This window comes from Monodon monoceros, unplaced genomic scaffold, assembly GCF_005190385.1.
Source record: "Monodon monoceros isolate NGI ecotype Baffin Bay Population unplaced genomic scaffold, NGI_Narwhal_1 Super_Scaffold_14, whole genome shotgun sequence".
NCBI lineage: Eukaryota > Metazoa > Chordata > Mammalia > Artiodactyla > Monodontidae > Monodon > Monodon monoceros.
The window spans coordinates 5,612,786-5,628,788 of NW_021703770.1; the positions used below are offsets into that span (position 1 = coordinate 5,612,786).

The window sequence follows — 16,003 nt, forward strand, 5'->3', positions numbered from 1 at the left end:
TCTCTCTCTCTCTCTCTCTCTCTCTCTCTCTCTCTCTCTCTCTCTCTGTCATGTGAGGACACAGCAAGAACACGGTCATCAGTAGAATATAGAGGGCACTCCAGGGGTACAGAAGAGTCTGTTTCTTGGCCCAGGGGTGATTGCATGGGTGTTCACTTTACAATAATTTACTCAACTCTATATGTACATTTTATGCTTTGTGTACATAATGTATTTTAAACTTCAAAGTGCTTTTAAAAAACTACCTCAAATCCCAGATATTTTTAAGATGCAATGAAATATGATATTATAGTAAAATGGACAAATTTAACTATCCAAACACACCAGGCATATCCATTATCAGAAATAAGCTTTGATCATTGTCATCCACCTTTCACTAATTCTGGACTTCATCCAGACTGAAGCTCAAGCGGCTTTCAACCAGCACCAGAGACCAGAAGTGCTTCAGACTAATTCACGTTTCCTTTGGTTCACTCAGAGCTTAATATAATGATGATGCCTCATTATGATAAAAAAGGGATTAAAACCACAAAATTCCAGGGCCCCAGAAAGAGTGCAGAAAAGATTACCTCAAAATAAGTAGTAAAACGAGTGGCCTAGATTCCATCCCTGCTGACCTGGAGGCTGTGATTTACCTGATTTGGTTCTTCACAGTTCTAAGTTCCATAACTGTATTTCACAAGCTTGGTATACTTAGCTTTCTTTTGGAGGTATGTGTGTTATAAATAATAGTAGTCGGAAACCTTGTTAGGACTTTGCCGATTTGGTTTTTTGGAGAAGTGTTGAATTTTTTAGAAAATCTATTAGGAAAAAATATTCATATAAGCCAATTATTTACATGAATGAAATTTCAGAAAGAATGCTTAAACAAGGTTTCCAAACAGTCTAATGATCTTTAGAAAAGTGAAGAAGGTATACTCCAGGAACAAATTATAATAGCATCAATCCTCTAAAAGCAGTAGGCTATGAATGTTAGCAGATGGTTTGTGATCATTAGTAATGATTAAAAATCAGCATGGTTTTTCTAGGGAAATTTTTTCTCATTAGTCTTATTTCCATTTTTAAGAGAGTTACTAGGTTCATGGATAAAGAGAATGTCACAGACATACCATATCTCAGAGTTCACAAGGCATGGGTGCTGGTTCCATTAAGCAGTTAATGTTTTTTAAAAGCTGTCAGGTTACTAAAATTGTCTTGCCAACCTCAAAGAACTCAATGCTTCAGCCTGCCCATATAACACTTGATAAATATCTGGATTAAGAGGAAGAAAACGTACTTATCAACTGTACATGTGACCCAGAACTGGACGAAGAGTTTATACCTTGCACTGCAGACTCACACGTAGAAGGATTTAAACATGTTCCAAAAGAGGACTGAAACTATTGAAAAACAGTAGGTTAGAAAAAGTTCAGCAACACAAGGTCAGCATTGAGACAATCTGACTTGACATCAGTGTAGTTGGAAAAGACCCAAAGTTTTAGCCAAGTACAGTCTACATTTGAGCCAACAATGTGATGTGGCCACATGCAAAGCTAACGTGATTATAGGCTGTATTAATACCAGCATAGTGTCCACATCAAGTGGGTGATGTTCTCACAGTGTTCTAGACTCATTAGAGCAGAAATACTCTTCAATCTGGAGTGTCTCATTTTGAGGGGGAAATGAGAAACCAAGAAATGAGCAGAGGACAAGTGGGATTATGGATGATCTGGAAATCAAGCCATGTGAGAAGACCTGAGAATATTTCACCTTAGAGGGAACCTGGGAGCCGTCTTTAAATATTTGGATGGCTATCAGAAGGAGGAAGTTCTTTTCATTGGTTGGTTGGTTGCTTTTCCCACGTGCTGCAAAGGGTAGAATTCAGAGAAATTTCATAGAATGATAGATTTCAAATTAAGAAATAATTTCTACAGTTTGGGCCAATGCAACATGGAAGGGGCATCCCTATGAAGTATTGGACACAAGGGATCCAGAAGAGCACATGCACAGGGACTGAGGTAAGAACGAGGGATAATACCTCACGAATGGTAACTGGCAAGGGCTTTGGAACCATACAGACCTGCCATCAATCCTATCTTTCTATACTTAATAGCTCTGTGACTTTGAGCAAGTTACTTAACCTCTCTGAGCTTTGGTTTCCTTATTTATAAAATGGGAATAGTAACATACTCATCTCACAGGACTTTTTTTTTTTTTGTGGTACGCAGGCCGCTCACTGTTGCGGCCTCTCCCGTTGCGGAGCACAGGCTCCAGACGCACAGGCTCAGTGGCCACGGCTCACGGGCCCAGCCGCTCCGAGGCATGTGGGATCTTCCCGGACCGGGGCACAAACCCGCATCCCCTGCATCGGCAGGCGGACTCTCAACCACTGCGCCACCAGGGAAGCTCCGGGACTTTTTTTTTAATTGAAATGTAGTTGATTTACAATGTTGTGTTAGTTTCTGTTGCACAGCAAAGTGATATATATATGTGTGTGTGTGTGTATATATATATATATATATATATAAAATATATACACATTATTTTTTAATATTCTTTTCCATTATGTTTCATCACCGAATATTGAATATAGGTCCCTGTGCTATACAGTAGGACCTTGTTGTATATCCATTTTCTATATAAATCAGAATTTTTTGATGATTAAATAAGACAATGCTCTTATTGATAACCCTTGTGGAAATTACTTCAGTGGAATTACTTCAGATCCTCAAACCTGCAAGGCAGAAAGATTTTTATCCCCTGATAAAATCTCCTTTGCCTAGAAATCACGTTTGCCTATGGTGAATTTTTCTATAAAAATTGGGAGTACTTGGCACTTTTACTATCCAAATTAGGCAAAAAAAGTTGTGATTTCATGTTTTCATCAGCCCCCATTTTTGCCATTTCTGTCCTGAGACAGTAATAGGTTCAAAGCCATCTTTCACACTTACCTCGACCCTCTCCTTGCTGGAATATTTGCTCAGCTGTAGACTCAGGGCAGAATCTTTCTTCATCCATCTCCACAGCCAGGCAAGCTTGGCACATTGCACAACCCCTCGCAGCACAGTACAAGAGCAATGCAGGTGACACCCGGACATGACTTGGTATTGCATGTCATGGAGGAATTAAAATAGGGAGATGTGCTAGGCAGAATCCCAAAGTGGCTCAAGACTCTTGACCCCTGGGGTATATCCTTGCAGAGTCCCCTTCCCTGGAGTGTGAATAGGATGGGTTTCATTTTGGTTATTAGGTAAAATGAGAAAGAGGTTTGGTGGATACAATGAAGGTCCCAAACCAGCTGTCTTTGAGTTACTCCAAAGGAAGTTTATCCTGAGTGAGTCTGACCAAATCAGGTGAGCCCTTTAAAGGGACCTGGCACTTCATAAGGAAGAGATTTAAAGTACAAAAGATTCTCCTGCTGGCTTTGAAGAATTAGTCTGCCACATGAGCCGGCCTAGAGAGGGAGCAACATGACAAGGAGCTGAGAGTGGGCCCCAGCCAACAGCCAGCAAGAAAATGGGGGTCTCAACCACACAATCACAAGGGGATGACTCCTGTCAACAACCAGTGAGCTTAGTGTAAGACCCCGAACCTCAGGTGGGACCCCAGCCCAGATGACACCTTGATTCTAGTCTGGTGAGACCCTGACCAGAGAACCCAGTTAACCCGTGTCCAGACTTCTGACCCACAGAAAGTGTGAGATAATAGATGTGTACAGCTTTAAGTCTCTAAATATGCGGTAATATGTTTTGCAATAACTACATGCAATGCAAAGTGTGTGCAGGAGTGAGAAACCCATTTGGCCATCCCTGTCATTTTCTCTTGAGAGCCTGCATTTTCTGTGGCATTGCAGTAAAAAAATCAGTGTCCTTCTCTGCTCAGAAGAGAAGGGAAGTGTAAATTTTGGCAGGGCCTCGTGGAGATATAGCTCCCCAGGTGCTTGGTGAGTAGAAAGAAGTAGATAAGTGGGTTCTATTATCTTCACTGTCCTGCGGAGGCCAAGGAGGAGAAGCAGGCTCAGAGGTCTAGACCCACGTACCTCCCTACCAGTCTAGATCTGGAAGCTTCTGGGTCCAGAGCTAAGAAGAGAGGTCCAGACTGAATATGGCTTTAGGAGGCACCTGCATATGGATGGTAATGAATCTGCAGTGGATGTCTCCATTGCCAGAAAGATTGTGAATGGTGAGAACGGAAGATGTGGGAAAGAATCCTGGAAAACACCTACGCTTACATTTAAGAAACAGCCAGAAAAGAGCAGGCTGGCAAAGCCAACTGAAGTGGAGCCGTGCAGGGGCAGGAAGGCAATGGTGAGGGCGTGATGTCACAAGAGCCAAGGAAGGGAGGAGAGAAAAAGGGAGGATCAGAAGAACTAAACACGGCGGAGAGGCAGGTACGGTGCAGACCTGAGAAGGGCTTTACTCAACCTAAGGTTGACGAGGTTGTCAGAGATCTTGGCCAGAGCACTTTCAGAGGAGTATTGGGGCAGGAGCCAGAGCGAGGTGATGTGACGGGTAAATACAGTATGGAGTAAGGATGGAGCATCATTCTTTCAAGAACTTTGTCTGGGGCTTCCCTGGTGGCGCAGTGGATAAGAATCTGCCTGCTGATGCAGGGGACATGGGTTCGAGCCCCGGTCCAGGAAGATCCCACATGCAGCGGAGCAACTAAGCCCGTGTGTCACAACTACTGAAGCCCACGTGTCTAGAGCCCGTGCTCCACAACAAGAGAAGCCACCGCAATGAGAAGCCCGTGCACCGCAACACAAAGAGTAGCCACCGCTCGCCGCAACTAGAGAAAGCCCGTGTGCAGCAACGAAGACCCAATGCAGCCAAAAATTAAAAAATTAAATCTTTTTTAAAAATTTTAAAAAAAAGAACTTTGTGCAGGGTGGGGAGAGACAGGAGGAGGAGGACAGTGAGGGACTGTGTGGGGAGCAAGAATTGGTTTGAATTCTGACGGGAAGGAGTCAATATAGATGGAGAAGCCTCCCACCAAGAAGGACTTTTGTTCCCTAAGCCCAGGTCTTTTACAATATCTGCAAGCCTTTTGAGACGATGGGGGAGAATTTGGGATTGGTAAAGGGATAGGTGGGCTCTAAATTGTTTCTAGAGCCACATTTCTGTTCTTGTGAAGACTTGATTTGTAAGACAGTACAGTTGTTTTTAATTCCTCAAAAAAAAACACAACTGGGCTGCAACTTGAATGAAATAAGGTGCTGACCCACTCATCCAACTACATATCTGAAATTTGCTTCTTTGTATCGGAGAGAAGGTCTTCAACTAAGATGGAAATCAAAAGAAAAAAAATAGAAACATAACATATTTTTCTCTTATGTATTTATAAACTTTCCAGAGCACCTACTGTGTGTAAGGCCCCGGCTGCGTTGGATACTGTAGTTGGAGAGGGGTGGAGAAAGGTTGCAATTCGAGGTTAATAATTTTCCACCCTGTTCTGAGAAACATCTTCAAAGCCATGCTAACAGGTTGGCTCTGGTAGATAAGGTGCCATCAACCCTTGCAGTCAGTCTTCTAGACATTGTTCCACTAATTGGCTTCCCAGAGCTGCTTGCTTGGCTCTGCCAAGGGGTGATTAACAGGCTGTGCTGATGCGGCTCCCAGCCCTCCCGAGGGGTAGCACGTGAGCTGGAGCCCTTGGAAAGCTGGGGGCCAGAGAGGGTCCTTCCTAAGGCCAGAGCATCCCATGGTTCCGGAGGCCTGAGGCTAAATTCCATGCAAGGGGCCCTTGTGCTTTATTTTTTCTCTGCATTGACCTATCCTGGGAAAGACTTGGGACAAAGTACCGTTGTTTAGCTTATGGACACAAGAAACAAACAAAAAGACATGGCTAAGAAGGGAACGGGGCATTCTAAGCTTGGGCTTCTCAAACTATCTGTATAAAGGTTTGTTTTGTTTAATTTCTTGGTGTAGACTCACTTCCTGTCATTGGACCCGTAACACATTGTTCATGGACGTGCCTTGGTTCAACGACCTGGCTTTGGTCAATTTCTTCTTTTAATAGTGATGCTAATTTGGATGCCTTACCCGTGCCTGGGGGTTAGGGGTGGTCAACTGTGTTTACCTTCAGAGCCCAGCGAGCTCAGGTCAGAGCCTTCATTCCAGAGACTCTGTCTCACCCCCCTTCCAGTGGGTTTCCAGGGAAACAGGCCCCCAGACAAGGATTTGAGTGCTAGGAGATTACTAGGTAATGACCCCAGAAAGAATTGTTAAAAGATTGGGAAAATGAAATGAGGCAGGGAAGGAGTCACTAAGAGGGGGCATGAAAAGCAAGTCATCATGGGGGCAACTGGCCTTGGTCCTGCTCGGGGAAGTTCTGAGAAATCGGGGGACACTCACCTCGAAGTCAGTCCACTCAGGGCACGGGGTTTGGTGTTAATGCAGAGCTGCCATGCACAGGTTGAGAGCTGCTGGTGGTAATCCTTCCTCACTTCCTGCCCACAGGCTCCAGTGTGCAGAGAGCTTCCAGGCAAGAACAGGCAGGGAGCTCAGGCTGGAACAGCTGGACAAGGACGGAGTCAGCAGCCTGTGCTACGCGTGGAGCCTCCAGGTGCAGTGCCATCATGCCTGCGTTTTCCTTTTGCTCCGTGCCCATCGCATTGTTTGGAATTATCTATTTCCTTGTTTCTTTCATGGAGTCTAGGACCTAGACTGTGAGCTCCTCTAAGGCAGAGGCTGTTCCCTCGATCTCTGAACCTCATCGTAGGGTGTGGTCTTTAGTACCCAGAAGATGAGGAATGCATAACTCTGACCCTCACAACACCCCAGGGTGGGATTGCTCTTATCCTCATTTTATGGATGAAGAGACCGAGGCTCTGACAGTGCTGTGACCTGCACAAGGTTATGTAGCTAACCAGTGGCAGACTCAGATCTCCCGATTCCAAATCCTGGTTCTTTGTCTGATTACAGCTACCTAGGATTTTCATCTCCATTCCTTACCCCCATGCTACCCTAACATGCACACACCTACACACACTTTTGACTCCCAATCTGTACATACTTGATACCTTTTTTTTTTTTTTTTGGAAGCAGGCATGGCTTTCTTGACAGAAGAGAAGCCATTTTTCACCTAAGCCATTTTGTGATCTAAGCCTGGCCACAGTGCTTGCCCTGGAACAGGTCTCAGTAATTCATGATCTTAAGGGAACAAAAGAATGCAGGAACAAACTGTTACCAGGCAAGAGAAGTAACAACAGCAAAGATAATGTATCCGGGGCGGGGGGCGGGGGGCGGGGGGAGGGGGGGAGGGGGCTTCCCTGGTGGCGCAGTGGTTGAGAGTCTGCCTGCCGATGCAGGGGACGCGGGTTCGTGCCCTGGTCCGGGAAGATCCCACTTGCCGCGGAGCGGCTGGGCCCGTGAGCCATGGCCGCTGAGCCTGCGCGCGTCCGGAGTCTGTGCTCTCACAGCAGTGAGAGGCCTGCGTAATGCAAAAAAAAAAAAAAAGATAATGTATCAGTTGTGAAGACTCCCAATCTGTTTCAATGGTATGGTAAAGATTAGCCTGAAGCACCCAACCCCAGATCAACTGGAACCTAAGAGGTGATGATGTTGACCTTTTCTGACCCTCCTGAGTTTAGTCAACTAAAGCTCTGACTCTGTTGACAGCCCAAGCTCCTTCATGAACATGCATGTACATGAACATGCATGAACATGCATGAAGCTTAAAACTTCCCCAATACAGCTGTTTGGAGAGACAGTGCTTTCGGAAAGTTCCCCCGATATTGTCCTCACTTGCTGCAAGTGATAAATCCTTCCTTCTCCTACTCTTTGGCTTGGTTGTGTCTTTTGGCTCGACACCCACCAAGAGGCGAACCCAGTTTTCAGGTAACAAGAAAATTCTTGAGATATTTACAGGTTGCAAACCCGGCCAAGGTCTATGGAGTTGTCCATCTTGAGGCCGTTCAGGATGGCCCCCAATGGACTTCACAATATAAAAGGAAGGGAAGGAGAGTGGCTTCAGCCCTATCTCCCTCAAGCTCACCGGGAACTGTCCCCTGGAGTCATACCCACCCTGTATCTCCTGAAGGTGTTTTTGATGTCGGTGACTCTTAGCAGGCTCAGCTGTGCCTGTTGACTTTTTTCCTGCAAGGACTTCTTTGTTTTGTTTTGTTTTGAATTTTATTTTGTTTATTTTTTTATACAGCAGGTTCTTATTAGTTATCTATTTTATACATATCAGTGTATACACGTCAATCCCAATCTCCCAATTCATCGCACCACCACCCCCCTGCTGCCACTTTCCCCCCTTGGTGTCCCTACATTTGTTCTCCACATCTGTGTCTCTATTTCTGTCCTACAAACTGGTTCATCTGTACCATTTTTCTAGGTTTGACATCTATGCATTAATATACGATATTTGGTTTTCTCTTTCTGACCCTGGAAGGACTTGTGAAGCTTGCTTTTGAGTGCAGGCCCTGTGCCTGGCCCTACCACTCTCTCCATCGCTCTGCTCTCCTGCCACACTGGCTTCTGGGAATTCCTCAACCAATGTCTTGCTGTCCCCATCCTGGGGACTTTGCACATGCTGTTCCCTCTGCCTGGAAAGCAGTTCCCTTGCTTCTGCCTAATTACCTGTAACCCTTCCCGTTGATCAGCTCTGGTGTCTTCCTGAGGGAAGACTTTTTTTTTTTTTTTTTGCGGTACGCGGGCCTCTCACTGTTGTGGCCTCTCCCGTTGAGGAGCACAGGCTCCGGACGCGCAGGCTCAGCGGCCATGGCTCACGGGCCCAGCCGCTCCGCGGCATGTAGGATCTTCCCAGACCGGGGCACGAACCCGCGTCCCTTGCATCGGCAGGCGGACTCTCAACCACTGCGCCACCAGGGAAGCCCCCTGAGGGAAGACTTCTTGCTCTGCACCCTTGCCACCTTCACCCTCCACACCTGAGTGAGCCCTCTTACACTCCCTCACCTGGAAACTGTGCTACTTTCCTCTTGGCAATTATTCCAGCTTGAAAGTGGACACTATTTATTGGCATCATCTGTGGGCAGGACAGCTTCCCCTTTTAGAGTCTAAATTCCCTGAGAAGAAGGGACAATGTCTGGTTTTGCTCAGCACTTCATCTCCAGCTCAGAGCTGGTGTTCAAATATTTGGATTGCATGAATGGATTAATGATCAAATTAAAAGCTAATCCTCACCAGCTCCTCCCAAGATAACCATTATTAATCTCATTTTATAGATAAGGAGACAGAAACTCAGAAGGTTTGGGCTTGCCTAAGGCCAAACAGCTTTTGAGGATGACAGCTCAGCATTTGGATTTAGAGCTGCCTGATTTCAACAGCGTGGGGACCTTGGGGAGGAAGGCTGGATGGAGTCATTTAGGGAAATTTGAGTCCTACCTGTTTGTTTTCTTTGTTGATGCTCATGAAATTATTTAGTTCTCTGTGTTGATAGGAAACTGAGATGCAAGCAACACTAGACTGGAGGAACGAAGACCATGACAAGGTGAGGCTCGGCCTCGGTCTGTCATGGGAATCAATGAAGTGGGGCGCCAGGTGTTTACCATAACAGTTCTACCAAGAGACCTGAACAGCAACACAATGCAGAGCGATTTCCTTGCCCAAAAATGGTTGTGTGTGTGTGTTTTGTTTTGTTTTGTTTTGCTCTTTTATCTTGAGGGAACTGCATTCTTTGCTTGACTAATTGGTGGGATACCAAGTAAGCAGGCTGAGGACTTCCCTGGCGGTCCGGTCCAGTGGTTAAGACTCGGCACTTCCAATGCAGCGGGTGCGGGTTCGATCCCTGGTTGGGGAACTAAGATTCCACATGCCGCGTGGCGTGACCAAAAAATAATAATAATAATAAAAATAAAATAAATACATACAAAGTAAGCAGGCAGGAAACTCACTGCTCTTGTAGGCAATTACTAGCCTAGGAGTTGAGAGATGGGGGCTCTGGGTGCAGCAGTGTCAGACCCCTCCTGTATCCACCACCCATCACCCTCGGTATGCATGTCCGACCCCAGACCCATTCTGACTGGAAACTAAAATGAATTAATCAGCCTCAGCCCCTCACTATCCTGCTCAGATTTACCCCACCTCCACCCCTGCCGCAGCTGGGCAGCCCCAACTTGCATGTGCATAGAGAACCTAGATGATGAGCACTAAAAACCACGTGTCAGAAAGGGAGCTATTCCTTAAGGACTCATTACTTTGTAGACACAGTCTTTGACACCTCCCGCGCCCCAGCATTTTGTATCTGTTTAACTTTGTTGATCCCTGAAGACTGAACACACAGAGCCCTGGCTTAAGTCTGAAGAGTTGTCCCTATTGGGCTTAAAAAGCCGCTGCTTTTGACCGGCTTACTATGAGCGTCATTGCTTTCAGTGCCCCGTTCCACTGATCTTCACAGAATAATATTATGGAAAGATCAATAGCACTGTGTTTTTATTTTATTTACTTATTTATATATTTTTAAAAGGTGGTTTTTTTTTTTAAATTAATTTATTTATTTTTGGCTGCATTGGGTCTTCGTTGCTGAGCGTGGGTTTTCTCTAGTTGCGGCGAGCGGTGGCTACTCTTCGTTGCGGTCCGCAGGCTTCTCATTGCGGCGGCTTCTCTTGTTGCAGAGCACGGGCTCTAGGCGCGCAGGCTTCAGTAGTTGTGGCTCGTGGGCTCTAGAGCGCAGGCTCAGTAGTTGTGGCGCATGGGCTTAGTTGCTCCACGGCATGTGGGATCTTCCTGGACCAGGGCTCAAACCCGTGTCCCCTGCATTGGCAGGCGGATTCTTAACCACTGTGCCACCAGGGAAGCCCTAGAACTATGTTTTCAAATTAAAAGAAAAAGTTGTTCTAACAGCAAAACCTTTTTTTTTTTTTTCCAAGTGATATCTTACAGGGAGCCTCAGTATAGAGGTCAATGTGGGCAGAACTGCTGGTGTTGGAGGGTTTCAGGGGACCTGGAGGCCAGCCCAGGCCAATCCAGCTCTATGGAGCAGTGGAAAAGCCATCACTCTCAAATAATCACTCGAGTCCACTTGCAGCAAAGTTTGTAAAACAAAGGTATCGACTGTTGAAACTGAACTCTCATACAGCAGGCAGGGCCCCCATGTCCTGCCCTGAAATGTTTGTTTGTGATCCCCAAACCTTCTGATGTGTGAATGTGTCTGCCTTTGCACATGGATAGTGGTCATGAGCGTCAGTGTATAATTCATGAAAATGGACCCAGTGCTGGAAAGGACATACCAGCAAGGCCACCTGCAGTAGGTGGCCGGGGTGTGATCATTTTAAATTCTCAACCCGCATCCATTCTTCTCTCCCTACCTACCATGTTCCCATTCTAATAACTGGGGTTCTGTGGCCGTGGTCTTCACTCTCACCCTCATGACGCTGTTAATGAATGTCACTTCTAACATCTGGGGTCAGCTGAGCCCTGGTCCCTGCTTCTCAGTCTGCTTCTCAGCTGCCTGAGTCTCTCGGTTTCCGACTAAAACTGGAGGCTGGGCCTTATCTGTCTCTGCCCACCTCCTTGGATCTGATGCCTTGCCTCCTGAGATGGTTATAAAGTGCATAAATCAGGGATGGACTTACAGTCGGCATTCAATATCATTTGACATTTTTGTTGTTGTCGTTATTTTTACTTTTTAAAAATTCTGACTCCTATTTTGTGCAACCCTGGAACCAGTGAAAATCATGTTTCACCCTCTTGGGATCATGAGGTCAGCTTTACTTTACCAGTAATGGCATGACGTGCACTTAATCTCTATCACAGCCCTCATGAGGGATTTATTGATCTTATTTTATAGCAAAGGAACGAACAAACCCCACGCCCTCAGGCTGCGCTGCTCCCTCAGTGTTTCATTTGCAGACTAGGTATGAGAGGAAATCCCTCAATAAGTAAGAAGGTAATAAAATATGAAAACACACACAAATACATACGAAAAGGCCAATTAGAACTGCTATTATAGTGGTTACACTAGATAGTCCAGCATTGTCAAAGATCACGTTTTATTCTGAATTTTAGTAAGCAAAGTGGTTTTTGAAGTACGTATTTATTTGACTGGACTTAGGATCAGCTACGCCCACTGTCCAACTTCAGTGCTGATCTCAACGCTGCTCCTCCTGTACTTATGTTCTTGGGAAAAAGCATCCACGGCTCTTGGGAGGTTTTGTTTGCCTTTTCCTCCAATGAAAAGGGCCTCAGAAAAAAGGGTCTCGTTTAACGCTCTGATAAAAGCTTGGGAACCTTTCCCTGGGAAAAATGCCCATGCTAACACAATCTTGTACATAATTTCAGGATGTTGATACATTCCCCCAAAGCCATGGACCCAGATAAAAACTCCTGTTTTCCAGTCCGGACATTGGAAGATGACGATGAAGTTGATATATGAAGAAGCACAAATTGGACAGCTGACCCTAATAAATCATAGAGGAGGAACAGGTGACAAGCACACACTCGTACCCACGTGACTTTACTTCTACCAGCTCGCTCCAGCACACGACAAGCGGCAGGTGTGGCTCACCGCCCCTGTGGCAAGCCGCTGACACGGTGAGAAGGACAGAGCAGAGGCAGGACCGGGCTGTGCTGATCTGATAAGGGGATTAAGTTTCGGCTTCCCTCCCACCATCCCTAATGCCCTCAGACTAAGCCGCTGCCCCAGCTCGGCTCTTCCTCGGATGCTCAGCTCCTTCCTCTCTGCCGCTGCCCCAGCTCAGCTCTTCCTCGGATGCTCAGCTCCTTCCTCTCTGCCCAGGCAGTCGCTGCATGCTGGCCCCCAGAGGCACCAGCCTTTCCTGAAACACATGGTGATGTTCTTTACACCTTTGCCCAGGCATGCCCTCTGTGGGCGATGCCCCGCCCCTCCGGTCAAGTACCCACTTGCTCTTTGAGACTGGCTCAGGTTTCACCTCTGAGCTGTTGCCCTAGTTCTGGCGGTGGGTTTAGCTGCTCCCTCCTGCGCTCTGCTCGCCCCACACCCACCCCTCTCTTTCCTGTGCTTACTACGCGGTAAGTGTGGGACTCCTACAGCAGTTATTTTTTCACATGATTGTCTTCTCCATCAAGAGGATGAGCTTCCTGAGGACAAAGACCAGCTTCTTCCAAGCGTCTGGCGCATAACAGTTACTTTATAAACATTTCTGGTCGGACTTCCCTGGCGGTCCAGCGGTTAGGACTCTGAGTTTCCACTGCTGGGGCCCAGGTTCGATCCCTGGTCGGGGAGATAAGATCCTGCAAACCCGGCAGCGTGGCCAAAAAAGAAAAAGAAAAGTTTTGGGGATGCTATGACTGAGTGATATATATATGGTCAACCTATGAAAAGAAAGTGAGCAGTATGATACAGGACACGTGTAGGAGACAGACACACTGGAGAGGCAGCAAGTTCATGAAAACTTCTTTCCTAAAAGTAAAGACAAGTCACGAGGGTATATAAGAGCAGCCTGAAGTGGAGGGAGCAGTGTGATACATGAGCAGCTCAAAGGGGACACAGACGGTGCACCTGGCAGGCCAGAGGCTCTGAACCTGGAGCCTGGACCCCAAGAGCAGCTTACAGCAGAGCCCCCGAAGGGCCTCCTGGAGCAGGAAGGTGCTGTGGGACTCCATCTGCCTTCCCCACACTCTGTAACAAGAGCAAGCGCTTGGTTTTGTTTGGTTTGGTTTTGTTTTATTTGGCTGCACCGTGGCTTGTGGGATCTTAGTTCCCTGACCAGGGAATTGAACCCGGACCCCCTGCAGTAAAAGTACCATGTTGTAACCACTGGGCCGCCAGGGACTTCCCAAGAGCGAGCACATTGAAAGTTCGTTTTCGTGCAGAGGTCTCATTTTCCTAGTGCATCTCACAGATCTAATGTTTATCAGGCCTACATGCTTTCGTTTTCTTTTAATAAAATCTCTGGGCCTTAACCCTGAATTGAGAGGGTCTGGGAGGAGCGGTGTGGCAGGAGGACGAAGCTGGTGCAGGAAACGAGGCAGTCCTGCACAGACGGGAAGGGATGTTCCATCAGCAGGAAACAGCCCTCAAAACCAGTCACATCAGAAATGGGTGACACCATGATGAACTGTTAGTGACGAGACATAAATGGAAATTGAGGGGTCTGATAGAGGGAACTTAAGAGAGACAAGAGACGTAACACCACCTCCCCCCTGAGCAATCACCTTCAGCCGGACACTGCCATTTGGAGCCTCAAAACCCTAGGCATTGGGTTAGCCCAGTGTTTGCACGTATATTTAGCCACAGACCACTTTTTTGGAGTACATCCTATACAGTAAGTCCAACAGGTCCAGCAGATAAAGGAGAAGCAGCAGTGAGGGGGCCAGAGCCCGCACACTTCCCCCTCTCCTCCCCGAACCCAATACCCCTGGAGGCAGGAAGGTCTCTGAGGAAGCCAGTTTGAAACCTATTGCACTAAATTACTGGTCTTAGTCTTGGCATCCCAAACTCCAATGACCCCAAAGTCCAGATGGACAACATAAAAGAGTGACACTGGCTTGTTTTGGCTTTGACAAAATTGGGGTGTCCTAATAGAGGGAACCCCAGAGGAAAAGCTGTGCTTCTTCCACGGGATTGATTGTTGCTAGACTCTGGCAGACTAAGGAATGCAGCCGGCTCTGTGTTCACAGACCACATTTTTCCATTGAAGCCAGAAATCTAGATTTTCCCATGAACTCACCTGACTTAAAAAAAAAAATTAATAGACTATTTTTTAGAGAAGTTTTAGGTTACAGAAAAAAAGGCATGGAAAGTACAGGGAGTTCCCATATACTCCCTCCCCCAGCCCCATTCCAGTTTCTCCAGTTATTATTATTCCAGTTATTATTAGCATCTTGCCTTAGTGTGGTACACCGGTTACAATTGATGAACCAATATTGATACATCATTACTAACTAAAGGCCATAGTTTACATTCATTCTTTGCGTTGTACATTCTATTGATTTAGACAAATGTATAATGACGTGTATCTGCCAACACAGTATCAACCAGAGTCATTTCGTTGCCCTAAAACTTTTCTGTGCTCCACCTATTCATCCCTCTTCACTTACCCTCCCAGCAACCCCTGGCCACCACTGATCTTTTCACTGTCTCTATTCTTTTCCAGAATGTTCATATCTTTGGAACTGTACAGTATGTAGCCTGTTCAGACAGGCCTCTTTCACTTTGGAAATATGCATTTAAGTTTCCTCCACGTAACTCCCGATTTTTAACTACTGAAAATAAATTGAAATAGTCACAAAATACTGAAAGGTAGACCTTCATCCTACACCTCTCTTGGTTGGATGAGGAGGTACGTTTCTCTCGCTTTTTACAACCCGTATTGGAGGTGGGGGATGGGGGAGAGGGAGAGGGTCATCTCAGAAATGGAGGCAAATGTGAGGGAGAAATGGTTCCTGAAGGAAGCATGGCTTCCAGTTTCCAGTTTTGCTTCTGCTTTCGGGTTCAAGCTCGCTCAGCTTGGGATGAGCCCCTCCACCTTCAGTGTGCCTGCCTCACCCAGAATCCCACCTGGTTCTCACTCCATCCTCTTTCTCCCCCACTCCCACCCACCCCACTTGATTCAGAGAGAGAAAGCACAGTGAAAATGCCCGTGGAGGCCCTATGTTCTCCCTCCCGGCTGTGCCCGTGGCCAGGGTTTGCCCAGAAGCATCCGGCAGAGCCATCCCCCAGTAAGATTTAGCAGCTCTGGCTGCCGGCAGCCAAAGCCAGTGATACCTGGATAATATTTCTTAACATGAGGTTCACAGCTTGTTTTTATGCTCATGCAGCATTCATATAAGAAAAACCATGTTTGCATTTAAAACTTGTGGAGCAGCTTAAGAACATGGGGCTGGAATCAGACAGTCCTGGGTTCAGATGACATTTCTGCTGCCGCTAACTAGCTAAATCCATACCCACTCTGGGCCCCAGTTTTCTCATCTGCACAAATGAGCACATAATGCCTTCTCTGAGAGCTATTAAGAAGATTGAATGCTGCATGTGGCTTACACACAGAAATGTTCACTGAGCATCAGTTCCTTGTCTGCTCCTTACTGGGAGCTAGAGACCTGGGTTTTAGTTCCAGCTTTGTTATCGTCCAACTTTG

At 46.5% G+C, this 16,003-nt stretch overlaps 1 protein-coding gene across 13 annotated transcripts in view; it reads left to right on the plus strand.

The window, feature by feature from the left end:
- Positions 1-16,003, plus strand: part of ZFAT (zinc finger and AT-hook domain containing) — a 481,085-nt gene that overhangs the window by 71,577 nt on the left and 393,505 nt on the right. For 7 of the 13 annotated variants that reach the window (XR_003793519.1, XM_029222687.1, XM_029222675.1 and 4 more), the window contains 4 exons: positions 6,438-6,543; positions 9,385-9,435; positions 10,814-10,990; positions 12,225-15,208. The exons of 1 other annotated variant lie outside the window; for it this stretch is intronic. The gene's annotated coding sequence lies outside the window, so the exon portion shown is untranslated. The remainder of the gene's footprint in view (positions 1-6,437; positions 6,544-9,384; positions 9,436-10,813; positions 10,991-12,224; positions 15,209-16,003) is intronic. 5 more of the 13 variants (XM_029222678.1, XM_029222681.1, XM_029222683.1 and 2 more) reach the window with 4 other exon arrangements.